This window comes from Dipodomys spectabilis, unplaced genomic scaffold (genome assembly GCF_019054845.1).
Source record: "Dipodomys spectabilis isolate Male_0828 unplaced genomic scaffold, ASM1905484v1 ptg000468l, whole genome shotgun sequence".
NCBI classification, from domain to species: Eukaryota; Metazoa; Chordata; class Mammalia; order Rodentia; family Heteromyidae; genus Dipodomys; species Dipodomys spectabilis.
The window spans coordinates 1,101,113-1,117,762 of record NW_024871145.1 but is presented as its reverse complement, the minus strand read 5'-3'; the positions used below and the strand labels follow the sequence as shown (position 1 = coordinate 1,117,762).

Here is a 16,650-nt window from a genome sequence, read left to right as displayed (position 1 = left end):
TGTGAGCCACCGATGCCTAGCTGAATAATTCTTTTTATGTATTCTTTGTTTCAGTTTGCTGTTATTTTGTTGAGGATTTTTGCATCCCTCATTAGGGACCAATTAAGCCCAGGGCTTCATTGTGCTAGGGAAGTATTCTATCATTCAGCTACATCCTCAGCCCTCTGTCTTGTTTCAGTTCTTTTTGCCTTTCTAGAAAGGTGTCCATTTTGATGGTCCAGATGCTCAGTCACAAATGCTGGTGCTTGCCTAAATCTCAGTATGTGAGAGGCTAAGGTAGAAAAAAATACCATGAATTTGAAATCAGCCTGGGCCACATTGTTTCTGATAATTAGTTGTTAATCTTGTAGAGGTCTCTTTTGTATACAATGAGTAACGTTTGCCATTTTGTTTTTAAAAACGTTTCTTGTGGGCTAGAGGCATGGATCAAGTACTAGAGTATCATACGTGAGCAAAAAACCAGAGTGGAAGCATGAGGCCCAGAGTTCAAGCCTGAATCCTGTATGATGCATGGATGTGGATTTATTTCATTTGATTTTCTAGGATACAGGGATTAATATTATTTTGCCTTTTGTGTGTGTGTGTGGAGGGGGTCTTTTTAGTCCTCTCCCTTCCTGGGAGCTGAGGCCTGAACTCAGGGCCTTGCATTTGCCAGGCAAGCAAATGCCCTTCCATGGAGCTAAATCCCCAGCCTAAAGATTAATACTTTGTTTTCCATGAAATGTGGGAAGTAGCTGAGGGTGTGGCTCAGTGGAAGAACATGTATTTCATATGTGTGAGGCCCTGGGTTCAATCCCTAGTACTACATGAACAAACAAAAAAGCAGAATCCTGAAAAATGTGGGAAGCTTCCAGAAATTATTACTTTTTCTTTATTATTAGCATATATTTGTTGTACAAAGGGAATTTATTGTGATAGTTGTACAAATGTATCAACTTTACTCTATCACTCTCCCTTCCCCTCCTTCCCCGTTCTTAAAACAATGTCCAACAGGTTTCATTGTTCTATTATCATACATGCAGATAAAGTACATGTCCATATTTACTTGCTACATTTAGCCCAACCCCCTCCTGCAGGTACCCACTCCCCCCAACAGAGCTTGTTTTAGTTTCTGGTCATTTTTCCTATTTTTATTGTGTGTTAAAATTGCACCAGTAGTGTCAGGTGCTGGTGGCTCACACCTGTAATCCTAGCAGAGATTTGAGGATCATTGTTCAAAGCCAGCCTGGGCAGGAAAGTCTGTGAGACTTATCTCCAAGAAAACCACAATAAAAGCCAGAAATGATGCTGTGGCTCAAGTGGTAGAGCACTAGACTTGAGCAAAAGTTCAGGGACTTCGCCCCGGCCCAGAATTCAAGCCCCAGGACCAGGTTTAAAACAAAAATTGTACCAGTGGGTTTCACATGGCATTTCAGATGTGCATATATTGATTTGGTCAGAATAACCCTCTCTCTTGCTTTCTGTTTTCTCACCCATCCATGTATATCTTTATACATAGTTAAACACAATGTATTACAAAATTATTTACCCTCTTATTCTTCCCTATTCCTTTCCCATCTTCTTCCTAAATAGTCCTATAATTAGAATAATATTCTGTGCATAAGTACATATAAATACACATATTTGGGTATGTATGCATATGTATGTCTCCATGAGTATGTATCCATTTAGGTCCAGCTTCTATGTATGAATAAGAACTTACTGTTCATTTTTCTTAATATTTTGTTATGTTTTATAGCTTGTATAATCTCTACTAACTTGTCTTCAAGTTTTTTTGTTTTGTTTTTGTTCTGGTTCTTGGGCTTGACCTCAGGGCCTGGGTGCCTTTCCCGAGGGTTGTTGTTCTTTTTGTTTTGTTTTATTTTGTTTTTGCTTAAAATAAGCACCCTATCACTTGAGCCATAGCTCTACTTCCCCCACTTGAAGTTTTAATTTTCGTCTTTTGAATTTCCATTGTGTCTTTTGTACAACAGTTTTTTTAAATTAATCTTCTATTAATTTGATGGGACATTATCATAGCTTTCTTTAAATATGGTTTACTTTAAGTGTGTGTGTGTGTGTGTGTGTGCGTGCGCGCGTGTGTGTGTGTGTGTGTGTGTGTGTGTGTGTGTGTGTGTGTCTGTGTGTGTGTGTGTGCGTGCATGTGCATGTATTGGTCCTGGGGCTTGAACTAAGGGGCTAGAAAGCTAGGTTTTTTGCACAAGGCTAATACTTTGCTACTTGAGCCACAGTGCCACTTCTGGCTTTTTCTTAGTAGTTTATTGGCAATGAGTTTCACAGAGTTTCCTGCCCAGGCTGCCTTTAAACTATGACCCTTAGATCTCAGCTTCCTGAGTAGGTAGGATTACAGTGAGCCACCATCGTCCAGCCTCTTCTCCCTTGTGTTTTTTGCTCAAGGCTGGCACTCTAGCACTTGTGCCATACTTCTACTTTAGTCCTTTTGCTGGTTAATTAGAGATGAGTCTCATGGATATCTCTGCTAGGCCTGGCTTCCAATTGCTATTGGAATTCACATTTCAGCCTTCTGAATGATTAGGATTACAGGTGTGAGTCACCTGCGCCAAGCTTAATTTACTTTAATACTTTTGGTACATTTATAATGGCGTTTTTTTCTTTTGGTGGAGGTAGAGATTGAACTGAGAATTTTGTGTTAGACAGGTATTTTACCACATAATCCAGTCCTCCAGCCCTTTTTTTCTCTGATTATTTTTGAGATAGTCTCACTTTTTGCCCAACCTAAACTTTTCCTATTTGAACTTCCTGCTTTAGGTGAGGTAACAGGTGTGTGCCACTACACTGATTGTAATTGGGGGAGATCTCCAACTTTTCTCTCTAGACTGGCTTTGAACTGTCATCCTCCCAATCTCAGCCTCCTTAGTAGCTGGTACTTCTGGGCTTTTGATTCTGTTCCTTAGACTTATGAGTTGGCTTTTATACCAGTATTTTTTTTTTATGATAGGTTTGTAGTATGCTTTTAAATCATGAATTGTAGGGCCTTGGAAGTGGCACTGTGGCTCAAATGGTAGGGTGCTAACCTTGAGCACAAAGAGGCTCAAGTAACAGCACCCAGGACCTGAGTTCAAGCCCCAAGTCTGGCAAAATAAATAAGTAAAAATTAAAAAATACATTGGACTGGGAAGGTGGCTTAGTGGTAGAGTGCTTGTCTAGCGTGCATGAAGCCCTGGGTTCGATTCCTTAGTAGCACATAAATAGTGGGGGAATTTGTCGGAAGTGGCCCTATGGCTTAAGTGGTAGCCCAGACCCTGAGTTCAAGCCTCAGGACTAGAAAAAAAAAAAGTAATGCCTCTAGGTTTGTTTTTCTTTCTCAGAACTGTTTTGAAAATTCAGGGTCCTTTGTGGTGCCATGTGAATTTTAATATTTGTTTTTTTGGGGGGATGTGGAAGAGGTTACTGCAGTTTGAACTCAGGGCCTTGCACTATCCAGACAACTGCTCTGCCATTTGAGCCATACCCCTCATCCTTTTTGCTTTATTTTTCATTTGTACTAAGGCAGGGCTAGACCATGATCCTCTATTTTTGTTTTCTACATAGCTAGGATAATAGGTGCACACCGTCATACCTAACTTTTTATTGATTGAGAGTCTCATGAACATATTTCTCTTCCCTAGGCTGGCCTCAAGCCACAAGTCCTGATTTGTACCCCCAAAGTAGCCAGTATTATAGGCAAGAGTCAGCAAGACCTGCTTAGGATCTGTGTTTGTATATGTGCATGTGTGTGTGTGCATGTGCATGTGTGTGTGGCTCTGTGGCTCAAATGGTAGAGCACAAGCCTTGTGCAGAAGCAGCCCAGAGACAGTGCCCAGGTGATTCAAGCCTCAAGACCAGTTAAAATAAATAAAACCTCAAAGACTTTCCTGCCTGGGTTGGCTTTGAACTACAATCCTCAGATCTTAGCCTCCTGAGTAGCTAGGATTACAGACATGAGCCACTAGAGCTCAGCTATCGGAATTTTTTTTTTCTTTCTGACCCTGGGTTTGAATTCTGGGCCTGGGCATTGTCCCTGAGATCCTTTTGCTTAAGGCTAGCGTTCTACCACTTCAGCCACAGCACCACTTCCAGCTTTTTCTGAATATTTTATTGGAGATAAGAACCTCACCGACTTTGCTGCCTGGGCTAGCTTCGAGCTGTGACCCTCAGATCTCAGCCTTCTAAGTTGCTGAGATTACAGGTGTGAGCCACCAATGCCCAATATAGCAGTTTTTTATTTTTGTAAAAAATGCTTTTGGGATTTTGATTGGGATCTGACAACATTCAGTGCCCTTTTATGGTAAAGATACTTAACAAAGTAGAAATAAAAGGAAATTACTTCACTGTCATGAATGTCATGTAGGAAAAGTGTCAGTTATCAGTAGAAATCTAAAAGCTTTTCCTCTAAAATCGAGACATGAATGCCCACTGTAGCTGCTTTTGTTTTACACAGTACTGGAAGTCCTAGCCAGAGCACATAGACAAGCAAAAAATAAATATAAAAATGATCTAAATTGGAAAAGTAAAAGTAAAAAAAAAATCACCCCATAATCTTTTATGTAGAAAACTCTAAATTACACACACACACACTCTCTCTCTCTCTCTCACTCTCTCTCTCTCTCTCTCTCTCTCTCTCTCTCTCTCTCTCCATCTGTTGGAACTAATAAACAAATTCAGTAAAGTTTCATGGCATAAATTCAACATAAAAGAATGATTTGCATTTCTTAGAAGGAACAATATGAAAAGATAATTAAGAAAAAACCCATATTTCAAAGAGAATAACATCAAATAGCATAAGAAAGAATCAAATAGATGGGAATAAATTTAGCCAGGGAGACAAAAGACATTTACACTGAAAAAAAAAATACAAAGCATTGCTGAAAGAAAGAAGACACAAATGGAACGATATTCCATGCTCATACCGAAAACTTAAGAGTGTTGGAATTTCTATACTCAAAGTGATTGGCAAAGGTTTAAAAAGGAACATTGAAAAGCCAATCGCTCTCAGTTCCAGGGCAGCTGTGTAACACGGCTTGATTTGTGCTACATTAGGTTTTCTCCAGTTGCATAGGGCAAGGGAGAAGAGCAGGTTGTAGCACTTAATGAAACAATACTACCTCCAATTGTCTACTCTGACAATCTGAAATTACTGTCTGCAAGATGATTTTGCATCCTTGGGCCCTGGAAATGCATCTAAGATAAATGAAAGAGAAGAAAACTGTGATCCTGGCACCCATTCTGTTGGGTTTTCCAGCCTTCCTGGAACCACAGGAATAACGTGCAAATTGTTCATTCAGCTATCAATAATTGAGCATATTTTTTATTATTATTATTTTTGTCTGTTGTGGGGCTTGAACCCTGGGCCTGGGTGCTGTTCCTCTCAGCTCTTCAGCTCAAGGCAAGTGCTTTACCACTTGAGCCACAGAGCTACTTCTGGTTTTCTGTTGGTTTATTGGAGTCTCATGGACTTTCCTACTCATGCTGGCTTTGAACTGTGATCCTCAGATCTCAGCCTCTTGAGTAGTTAAGATTACAGGCGTGACCCACCAGTGCCCAGCTGAGCATATATTATATTTTGAGTGCCAGGTATTGTCTCAGTGTGGGACAGTCAATAATGAGCATGGTAGACAAGATATTATTTTCATAGTACTTACAGTCTATTAAGGATACTAAGCATGAAAGAGAATTTCAAATAATAAGGGCCCGAAGCTAAGAAAACAGTAATATTTGTTGTTATTGATGGTGATGAAGAAGATGAAGTGCTTTTCCATATGCTTTCACTGAAGAGATTAAGGTGAGGGACAAGAAGTGGAACAAACGGTTTCTGCAATTGCAGAATTTCAATAGGAGTAAATTTGACATACTCCCGGGAAACAAAGTCACAGTAGCCAAAACTAAGGACTCAGTGGCAGGAAGTAAAAACATAACCAGAATCCTCAATATGGAAGCCTAATAGTTATAATAGGCTATATGTTTATTTTAGATCATTTGAAGTTTTTTTTTTTTTTTTTTTTTTTTGTCAGCCGTGGGGCTTGAACTCTGGGCCTGGGCGCTGTCCCTCAGCTCTTCAGCTCAAGGCGAGCACCCTACCACTTGAGCTACAGCGCCACTTCCGGTTTTCTGGTGGTTTATTGGAGATAGGAGTCTCACGGTCTCTCCTGCCCGGGCTGGCTTTGAACCACGATCCTCAGATCTCAGCCTCCTGAGTAGCTAGGATTACAGGCGTGAGCCACCAGCGCCCGGCTCATTTGAAGTTTTTTAAGTAAGAGTGTCATGGTCCAAGTCATATGCATTACAATAATAATCATTTTGGCTGCAGTGTGGAGAATAGAAATAGCCAGGGAGTGGCAGAAGTGGCAGTGGGGGAGTCTGGGAGGAAGCTCTTCTTGCTAGTGTATCTGACAGTGCCTTAGATAGCTATGGTGTGGTAGGAGCAGCCGAGCTGGTTGAAAGATGAGTAGCTTCATGATATATTTAGTAAAGCTAAGTAGACTTTCCAGTAGATTGAAGTGTTGAGGATGGGGGAGAAAAAAATGTTGGATTGTTCTTAGGTGTTTTGGTTAAGTGGCTGTGTGCAGGGCCATGAAGCTGATGGACATAGAGGAGCATGACTGGAGGAGGAGCACCCATAGGATATGAAGTTGAAGTTCAAGAAATAGAGTAAGTCTGCAATGTAAGTTTGGATGCCACTGGCTTGTAGTCAGTTGGGGTGGCTGTAGACCGTTTATTAGAACAAGACAACAGTAAGCTTTGTTATATTGATTAGCTCTTTTACAAATGATATCTCTGTAGTGTACAATAGAATCCATCTTCCTAAAGACCGCTGTTGCTTTGCTTTGCTTTTTTTCTTTTTTTTTTTTTTTTTTTGCTTTTTTTCCATTCCTTTCTTTCCTTCCTTCCTTCCTTCCTTCTGTGTGTGTGTGTGTGTGTGTGTGTGTGTGTGTGTGTGTTGGTTATGGGGCTTGAATACAGGGCCTGGGTGTGTGTGTGTGTGTGTGTCGGTTATGGGGCTTGAATGCAGGGCCTCTGTGTGTGTGTGTGTGTGTGTGTGTGTCGGTTATGGGGCTTGAATGCAGGGCCTGGGTGTGTGGGTGGGGTGGGTGGGTGGGTTATGGGGCTGGCTTGAATGCAGGGCCTCTGTGTGTGTGTGTGTGTGTGTGTGTGTGTGTGTGTGTGTGTGTGTGTGTGTGTCGGTTATGGGGCTTGAATGCAGGGCCTGTGTGTGTGTGTGTGTTTGTGTGTGTGTGTATGTGTGTCGGTTATGGGGCTTGAATGCAGGGCCTGTGTGTGTGTGTGTGTTTGTGTGTGTGTGTATGTGTGTCGGTTATGGGGCTTGAATGCAGGGCCTGTGTGTGTGTGTGTGTGTGTGTGTGTGTGTGTGTGTGTGTGTGTGTGTGTGTGTTGGTTATGGGGCTTGAATGCAGGGCCTGTGTGTGTGTGTGTGTGTGTGTGTGTGTGTGTGTGTGGGTTATGGGGCTTGAATGCAGGGCCTGGGCACTGTCCCTGAGCTCTTTTGCTCAGGCTAGTGCTCTATGACTTTGAGCCACAACTCTACTTTTGGGTTTTGAGTAGTTAATTGGAGATAAGAGTCTCATGGGGGACTTTTCTGCCTGGGCTAGCTTTGAACCGCGATCCTCAGCCTCCTGAGTAGCTACGATTATAGGCATAAGCTACTGATGCCTACCTTCCTTCTTTTTTTGTGTGTGCTGGTACTGGAGTTGGAACTTTGGGCCTGGACACTGTCCCTTAGCTCAAGGCTGGCCACAGCTTGAGCCACAGCTGCACTTTTGACTTTTTGCCAGTTAATTGGAGATAAACTCTCAGGGACTTTTCTGCTTCAAACTTCTCCCCTCAGGTCTCAGCCTTCTGAATAGCTAGGATTATAGGCCTGAGCCACTGGCACCTGGCTTGCTACTGCATTCTAAAGTAACTTTATGTCCTACTCTAAATCCTTGGTTGTCAGTTCAGTAGTGTTCTTAGCATCTTTGCTAGTGGTCAATTCCATCTCAAAAACAAGTTTGTTTTTCCTCCATTCACATTTTTTTTTTTTAATTTAATTTTATTGTAAAGCTACTATACAGAGGGTTACAGTTACATGAGTGAGGTAATGAGTACACTTCCTCTTGAACATTGTTACCCCCTCCATCCATTCACATTTTATCATGCTTTTGCAGCAGTGGAGCTACCTCTTTATGTTCTTACTGTTTCCACCATGTGTGCTGTTGCATCCTTCACTGAAGTCTTACATCGTTCAGAGTTGTCCCTGAGAGTTAAGGTCAACTTCCACTCCTGCTAATGTTGATATTTTGATCTCCCATCAATCACAAATATTCTTTTTTTCCCCCCTATACTAATGAGGCTTGAACTCAGGGCCTCACTCTCATCTTTTTCTTTCACAACTGGTGTTCTGCCACTTGAGTCATACCTCCATCCCTCACAAATGTTCTTAGTGGCATCCAGAATGAATACTTTCCACAAATTTCCCCTTTCATTTTGCCAGATCCATCTGACAATGCACTGTCTGTAGCAACTATAGCTTTACAAAGTACATTTTTTAAATGATAAGACTTGAATATTGAAATGACTCCTTTATCTATGGGCTGCAGAATGGATATTGTATTACCTTGTATGAAAACATGATTAATCTTGTGCATCTCCACCAGAGCTCTTGGATCTCCAAGTTATAACGTTTATAAAAATAACAGCACTTAAAATATTTAGGAAACCATGCTGTAAACAAATGTACTGTCATCCTTCTTCTCCTGTTCCACTTATAGACTACAAGCAGAGTAGAATTGGCGTCAGTGTTAAAGGCTCCAGGATTCTCAGAACAGTAAATGCGTGCATGTAGGCTTCAACTTGAAGTCACCAGCTACCAGATTGTTGAGGACGATTGCAGTTTGTTTCTGGATTAGGCCTTCTTCAGGGAATGTCCTGGCAGGTTTGCTCTTCTATCCAGATCACTTTCTTTTTCTCTATCTCAGCAGTGTGGCTATTGTACTTCCTTATTATCTGTACTGTTCACTGGACTAGCACTACTTCAAGAACTTTTCCTTTGCATTCATAATTTGGCTGTTGGGTACAAAAGGCCTACTTGTTGGCCTGTCTCAACTTGTGCCAGTACTAGTGCTTGAACTCGGGACCTGGGTGCTCTCTCTTGGCTTTTTTTTTTGCTTGAGGTCACCATTATACCACTTGAGCCACAGCTCCACTTCCAGCTTTTTTTTTTTTTTTCTGGTCCTGAGGCTTGAACTCTGGGCCTGGGCACTGTCCCTAAGCTTTTTTTACTTTAGCCAAAGTGCCACTTTCAGTTTTCTGGTGATTAATTGGAGATAAGAGTCTCATAGACTTTCCTGTGCAGGCTGGCTTTGAACTGCAGCCATTAGATCTCAGCCTTCTGCATTGCTAGGATTACAGGCATGAGCCATCAGTACTAAGCTGTTTGTCTTGTTTTTGATGACCTTGACCTGTTTGAAAATACTAATCAGGAATTTGGTAGAATACTACTTTGCTGAGTTTTGTGTCCATTTCTCTAAGGAAGCTTGGTTCTTTGGATCAGAAATGTTATTAGAAACCAAACCTGGGTGTTAAGTGTGCTTGTAGCCCCTGCAGTGTTTTACCACCTTTAAAATTCTTAGACAGGCCAGGTATACATGGCTCACGTCTATAATCTAGCTACTCACGAGGTTGAAATCTGAGGCTCATAGTTAAAGCCAGTCCAGGCAGGAAAGTCTTTGAGACTCTTATCTCTCCAATTATCCACCAAAAAGCAGAAGTGGAGCTGGGGCTCAAGTGGTTAACTACTTAGCTTTGAGCTAAAAAGCTCAGGAACAGTGCCCAGGCCCTGCCTTCAAACCCCAGGATTGGCATAGAAAGAAATTCTTAGAGAAAGTTGGAGCTACATTAATATTTTGTAATAGCATTCTTTTTTCCTATAATAATAAAATTATTACTTCCCTTTGCAATAGCTATAAATAGGGAAAAGGTTGGCTACTCTTGCCAAACATTTTGAAAAACATCTCTAATAGCCAGTTCCTTTGCCAACCAGGTTAATTTGTATAAGACACATTTTCAAGTCTGAAATTTTCTTTTTTTTCTTTTTTTTTTTGGTCTGTTGTGGGGCCTGAACTGTGGGCCTGGGCACTGTCCCTCAGCTCTTCAGCTCAAGGCTAGCACTCTACCACTTGAGCCACAGCTCTACTTCTGGTTTTTTCTGCTTATGTGGTGCTGAGGAATCAAACCCAGGGCCTCATGCATGCCTTGCATGTATGAGGACTTTGAAATACATAGAAAATCAGGTTCTTCCTAGATTTCCTATAGTACCTAATAGAAGCCCTAGGAAATCTTTACTTCCTGTAAATTGTTGGGATGTGGCCAGTGGCAATGGAAAATAACTACTCTCTCCATACTGATGATAGGGCTTTACATTTTTCATGGTGCTGTGACAGAACTGTCATGTTTACTCATGTAGCAACAAATGCTGGTTGTCTGCTATGTGCTTCGTGTTATGTGCTGTGAGAATACATTGGTGAACACGTCAAAGTTCCCTGTTCACATAGAGGTTATAGTCTAGTGACACTTTTCTACAAATGGCCTATAGGCAAATTTAAAGGTTACCTCATTTGTACCTTTTTTTTTTTGTCCCTTATGAAGAGCATCAATTCTTTTTACTCTTCTATGTGTCACTCATTTCATTCCCCAGATTAGATTATCTTGAACCTTTGAGTTCTTCAAATGCCAAGGCACTCCTTATTCTAACAGGGTTAATGTCATTTCCCCATTCATTTAGTATCACATGATCATTGTTTCCATCTTGCCAATTTTTACTGTTGTGTAGTTTTGAAATTGGTATTTGCCTTCCTTGTGTTACTCTCATGGGCCTCCTGTTTCATCTTCTTACCTGATTTGCATTATTAAATCCTGCTGCTATGAGCTAGAAAAATAAAATAGTAGAGAAAAAAAAAAAAAAAGAACTGGGAGGTAGGGGAGGAGAAGGAGGTAGATACATGAAGAACAGTAAAAAAGTAATATTTTGCTCTTGGGACCCAGATCTCCTGGGTCTTTCTAAGCTCCTCGAAGAAGGTATTGTTGTCTATTGTACTTACCTATTATTATGATTTGGAGAATCCTTGTAAATGTTCACATCCTTTGACCTTTTATTCCCCTCTTGTTCTCATCTGTTTTCTTCATTGAAAATAATATACGAGAGCATCTCTAACTGCTTTCTACCCTATGTCATAGCCTCCTGCAGTCTGCCTCTTTACCCCTGCTTCTCACAAAAATACCATGTTAGAGGACTTGTGTTAGATGAGAGACTTACTGCCACCTCATGTCTCTGTGACGTTTTAGTTTGCAAGTACAATTAAGTTTTATCCCAAATTTCTAAATTTAGTTACAACAGAACTTTCCAATCTATCATCTTACTTGATCCTTATAAGCATCTGTATCTCCCAACTCTACTTGAAGTAGTCATTTCTCCCCTAACTTAGCTCATCAAGAATTTTCCTGAAAGCTTGAAGTAGCACTATAACAAAACCCTAAGAGCCAGGCGCTGGTGGCTCACGCCTGTAATCCTAGCTACTCAGGAGGCTGAGATCTGAGGATCGCGGTTCAAAGCCAGCCCGGGCAGGAGAGACTGTGAGATTCCTATCTCCAATAAACCACCAGAAAACCGGAAGTGGCGCTGTAGCTCAAGTGGTAGAGCGCTCGCCTTGAGCTGAAGAGCTGAGGGACAGCACCCAGGCCCATGACCGACAAAAAAAAAAAAAAAAACCCTAAGAATTGTTCACCTGTTTTACCAAACTCTTAGGAAGTTTTGGCTAACCACCAGATGCCTTATGCATCTATTCTACTAGACCCTGACCCCTGTCCTGCCATAACTACCTTTGACTCAGCCAATTAAGGCACCAAATTATTCCAAGGACATTTAAGACATGCATGGCTTGTAAAGTTAAATGAAAGGCAAATCTCATGCTGTTAAACACATACTGCAAATCTGTTTTGTTTTTGTTTTTGTTTGTTTTTTGTTTTTTTTGGGTCCAGTCATGGGGCCTGAACTCTGGGCCTGGGTGCTGTCCCTCAGCTCTTCAGCTCAAGGCTAGCGCTCTACCACTTGAGCAACAGTGCCACTTCCGGCTTTTTTCTTTTTGCTTATGTGGTGCTGAGGAATTGAACCCAGGGCCTCATGCATACAAGGCAAGCGCTCTACCACTGAGCCAACTTCCTAGTCCCCGTTTTTGTTTTTTTTTTTAAACAGTAGGTAGGTGTTGCAAAAGAAGACATGCCTTCACACCCTGTGTCCTCCCTAGCAAAACTGGAGGAAAGGTGATGTGATACTCTTTTCCCACTAAATACTAAAGCCTTCCTAGCTGATGGAATCTAATAATAGAACCACAGACCTCTACAATGGAAACTATAGAACAGGGAAGAAAGATACTATATAGGACACTAAGATATGGGTAGACCCTCCATGATCATAGGTGAGCAGAATAAATACTGTCAAAATGGCTATATCACTGAAATGCAGTCACCATCAAAACTCCAATGACATTCTTTATAGAAGTGAAAAAAATCATCCTAAAATTCATACGGAAATACAAAAGACTTTAGAGCTGAGCAAAAAGAACATGGTGGATGCCAGTGGCTCATGCCTATAATTCTAGCTACTTTGGAGGCTGAGATCTGAGGATCACGATTCAGGAAAGCTTATTAAACTCTTATTTCCAGTTAACCAACCAAAACCCAGAAGTGGAGCAATGGCTCAATTGTTAGAGAGCTGTCCTTGAGCACAAAGCTCAGGGACAGTGCTTAGGCCCTGAGTTCAAGCCTTAGGATGAACACACATAAATATAATCACAAGTGTGTGTGCACGCATGCGCACACACCCACACCTACACCCACAGAGAGAACAATGCTGGGAGGTGCCAATACCTTACTTCAAACTAAACTATAGAGCTACAGTAACAAAACCAGCATGGTTCTAGCCCTTAAAGAGACACTGGCAAATAGAATAGAAGACCCCAAAATATTCCCAAGTACCTACAGCCATGTAATGCTTTTTATTTGTTTATTCATTTGGTTAGGGAGTCTGGTCTTTGAACTTGGTGGCAAATGCCACTTGAGCCACACCTCCAGCCCAATAGCACCTAATTCTTGACAAAGGTGCTCAAAACATATATTGGAAAAGAAGGTCTTTTCAACAAGTGGTACTGGGAAAACTAGATATCTATATGTAGAAGACTGAAACTAGGAAGTGGAGATGTGGCTCAAGTGATAGAGCAGCAGCCTTGAGCAAAAAAGCCAAGCAAGAGCATGAGGCTTTAAGGTCAAGCCCTTGTACCAGTGCATGTGTGGACACACACACAAAAGACTGAAACTAGATCCCTATATCTCACCATGTACAAAAATAAATTTTGAAATCCTGAAACTTTGAAAGTACTAGAGGCAAACTAAGATTAAACTAGACACAAATTTTCTGAAGAGGACTCCAGTAGCTTAGGAAGGAAGAGCAAGAACTGACTAATGGGATTGCATCAAAGCAAAAGAAACAATCAGCAGAGTGAAGAGCCCCACAGAATGAAGGAAAATCTTTCCAGATAGCCATCTAACAAGTGACTAATATCTACAGTACCTAAAGAACTCAAATCGCAAAAGAGCAAATTATTTATTTATTTTTTTTTTTTGGGTCCGGTTGTGGGGCCTGAACTCTGGGCCTGGGCGCTGTCCCTCAGCTCTTCAGCTCAAGGCTAGTGCTCTACCACTTGAGCCACAGCGCCACTTCCGGCTTTTTTCTTTTTGCTTATATGGTGCTGAGGAATCGAACCCAGGGCCTCAGGCTTGCAAGTGCTCTACCACTGAGCCACCTTCCCAGCCCGTAGAGCAAATAATTTAATCAACAAATGGGTAATGAAATCAGAAAGATACTTTTCAAATCAAGAGGTACAAATGGCCAATAAATACATGAATAACAGTCAACATCCTTAGCCATCAGGCTCCACTGAGGGTCCTCCCCTCCCCTGAGAATGGCTATCATCAAGAAAACCAGGAATACTGGCAAGGATATGTGTGTGGGGAGGTGTTGGGGAAGAACCCTTACTTGCTGCTGGTGATAATGTGAGTTAGTCCAGCCACTTTAAAAAAATTAAAGAATTCTCATATGATCTAGCTACACTGCTTCTGGGTATATACCCCAGCAAATCAAATAAAAATCAGCTTACTGTAGACATACCTACATATTCAAGTTTGTTGTCACACTATTCACAATAGCCAAATTATGGAATCAGCCTAAGGTGCCCATCAGATAAATGAATAAAGCATCACACACACACACAGGAGTTTTACTCAGCCATAAAAATGAAATTATGTCATTGGCAGGAAGATGGATGATGTGTTAGTTCTATTAAGTGACATAAGCCAGTGTCACAAGGATGAATGTTGCATGTTATCTAACCTGTGGACTCTGAAGGGGAGGGGGATGTGAAAGTAAAAGGGATACTTCTCTCCACCTGAAGGAGAAGGGGAAAGTCGAAGATGGCAGGGGTGTAAGAAAGTAGAGGGGTGAATATGATAAAAGTCCGTTATATGCATAATATGGAGATGTCACAATGAAACCTTTATATAGTTAGTGTACTATAATAAAGAATAACAGCATATTATCATCTCCTTTGCTAAATACATTGTAAAAATCCTACATTTATACATTGTGAGAAGTTATCAAAATGAAGAAATAGTTATTCTGAGTGAAAGAATGGAAACAATAATGAGTTGTTAAAATCAGTATTTCTTTTTCCCCTCCCTCCATCTCTCCCTCCCTCCCTCCCTCCCTCCCTCTCTCTCTCTCTTTCTTCCTTTCCTCCTTCCTTCCTTCCTTCCTTCTTTTCTTCTTTCTCTCTCTCTCTTTCTTTCTTTTCTTTCTCTTCCTTTTTTTCTTGCAGGTCTTAGGGCTTGATCTCTGGGCCTAGACACTGTCCCTGAGCAACTTTTCTTCAGGGTTAGTGTTCTAATACTTGAGTCACAGCTCCATTTCAGCTTTTTCTGTGATTAATTGGCAATGAGTTTTATGGACTTTACTGCTCAGGCTGGCTTCGAACCCCAATCCTCATATCTCAGTCTCCTGAGTAGCTAGGATTACAGGCATGACCCACCCATGCCCAGCAAGAATCAGTATTATTACATTTATGGGGTAGTATATTTTACTAATAGATGTAGTGTGATAAAATATAGAGGAATAGCTCAGTACTTCTGGGCTGTTGAGGGTAAGATAATATCATGTTAGAAAATACAAGGTCTACAAAAACTGCTAGGTTATAGCCTTGAGCACTTAAGTTGTATTGTTTTCTTCAAATTCCCAAATATCCCAATATTGGGAATCCTGCTCCCTTTCCTCTTATAGCTTTCATTCCCTCCTGACTTTTTCTTGTGGATCCTAGAACTTTATCCTTCTAGCTTAGTTCAGTATGGGGCTTTGCTGTAAGTAAGGAATGTGTCACTATCTGGTACTATCTATGGAACATTGACTTACCTGAATGATAGTAATTTCATCATCAGTCATTAGGCTTGAACTATAATATCAGATCTCTCCTGGGAACTGTAGTAATATCAGCTTGTGCTTGGGTCTTAACCTGCCAGCCCAACCTGGAGAATTTGGAATTGCTAGTCATCATAATTGTGTGAGCCAATTCCTTAAAATAGATCCCTTAAATTCTGTTCTCTTAGCTTTTTTTAAAAAAAAAATTTCAGGGGCTGGGAAGGTGGCTCAGTGGTAGAGCACTTGCCTTGCAATGCATGAGGCCCTGGGTTCGATTCCCCAGCACCACATAAGCAAAAAGAAAAAAGCCGGAAGTGGTGCTGTGGCTCATATGGTAGAGCGCTAGCCTTGAGCTGAAGAGCTGAGGGACAGCACCCAGGCCCAGAGTTCAGGGCCCACAACCGGACCCAAAAAAAAAAAAATTCACTTACCTGTATTTTTCAGCTCTAGAATTCATTTTGTTCCTTTTTATAAGTTCTCCATTATTACATTTATTCTGTTCTTACATCATTTGCTTGATGTCCTTAAGTACTTTCTGCATGTTTTCCATTAATTATTAAATTATTTAGTTATTAAGTATATATAACATAGTTCTTTAAAAGTCTTTCTCTACTTGGGTGCTGGTGGCTTATGCCTGTAATCCTAGCTACTCAGGAGGCTGAGATCTGAAGATCATGGTTCAAAGCCAGCCCAGGCAGGAAAGTCCGTGAAACTTTTATCTCCAATAAACTACTCAGAAAAAACTGGAAGTGGTGCTGTGGCTCAAGTGGCAGAGTTGCTAGCCTTGAGTACAAAGAGGCTCAGGGACAGTGTTCAGGCCCTGCGTTCAAGCTCCAGGACTGACAAAAAAAAAAAGTCTCTAGTATATCTATTATATCTATGACTCCTCAGAATGTTTTGTGTTAGTTTATTTTGTCTCTTTAGGCTATGTTTTCCTGTATGTGTTCTGAGTTTCTTGTTGGATATGTGAGGTCTTACAAACTTTTTGCCTGGGCTGGCCTGGAATCACAATCTGGGATGATAGGCACATACCACCATGTGCAGCTATTGGTGGCAATAGAGTTTTGCAGACATTTTTCCCCCTGCAAAAGTTTGTGATCTTTCCAATCCCCACCTCTCAAGTAGCTTGAATTACA

At 41.1% G+C, this 16,650-nt stretch overlaps 1 long non-coding RNA gene across 3 annotated transcripts in view; it reads left to right on the top strand.

Moving 5' to 3' along the window:
- LOC122098264 overlaps positions 1-16,650 on the top strand; it is a 93,161-nt gene that overhangs the window by 4,138 nt on the left and 72,373 nt on the right. The gene's annotated exons all lie outside the window — the stretch shown is intronic.